This window comes from Elephantulus edwardii, unplaced genomic scaffold (assembly GCF_000299155.1).
Source record: "Elephantulus edwardii isolate Elephantulus edwardi_28Jun2011 unplaced genomic scaffold, EleEdw1.0 scaffold00510, whole genome shotgun sequence".
Classification (NCBI taxonomy): Eukaryota; Metazoa; Chordata; class Mammalia; order Macroscelidea; family Macroscelididae; genus Elephantulus; species Elephantulus edwardii.
Genome location: NW_006400260.1, coordinates 247,594 through 248,395, shown reverse-complemented (window position 1 = coordinate 248,395; position 802 = coordinate 247,594). Strand labels below are relative to the sequence as shown.

The window sequence follows — 802 nt, the reverse complement described above, 5'->3', positions numbered from 1 at the left end:
TTTCCCCACTTAACTGATTTCATCTCCTTGTCAAAAATCAGTTGACCATAGATAGATGGGTTGATTTCCGGGTTCTCAATTCTATTCCACTGATCTATGTGTCTGTCATTGTCATGCTGTCTTAACCACCACAAAAGTGTAGTAGGATTTGAAATCAGGGAGTGAGATATCTCCTACCTTTCTTCTATTTTTAAGGAGTGCTTTGCTTATTCAGGGCTTCTTTCCATTCCAAATGAAAGAGATTGCCTTTTCCATTTTGTTGAAGGATGGGATTGGTATTTGTATTAGAATTGCATTAAACGTGTAAATTGCCTTTGGAAGTATTGCCATTTTCACAATATTGAGTCTTCCTATCCATGAGCAAGGGATATTCTTCCACTTCTCCAGCCCAGTCAACACTCTTGGCAGCAGTAGGCAGGAAATCAGGACTCTCTCCAGAGTACTGAAGAGCACCAATATCAGTCTAGAGACTAAGGTATGCCTGATATAGGCCATGTTCTTTGCAGTTACTTGCTATGTATCTCAGAGCTGGACACTGACTAAGGATAACAGAATAAGAATCAATGCTTTTGAGCTGTGGTGCTGGAGAAGAGTATTGAACCTACCATGTACTGCCAGGAGAACAAACAGGTTTGTCCTGGAGAAGGTAAAACCAAGTTGCTCATTGGAGGCAAGGATTTTGAAGTATCTCACATATTCTGGGTATGTTTCCAGGAAGGGCCAGTCCTTGGAGAAGGACATCATACTTGGAAGGAGGAAGGGACACAATGCAGGAAAGGAAGACCCTGGATGAGATGAATTG

The 802-nt window shown here is 41.6% G+C and overlaps 1 protein-coding gene across 1 annotated transcript in view; it reads right to left on the bottom strand.

Moving 5' to 3' along the window:
• LOC102843134 (solute carrier family 22 member 9-like) overlaps positions 1-802 on the bottom strand; it is a 38,368-nt gene that overhangs the window by 34,608 nt on the left and 2,958 nt on the right. The gene's annotated exons all lie outside the window — the stretch shown is intronic.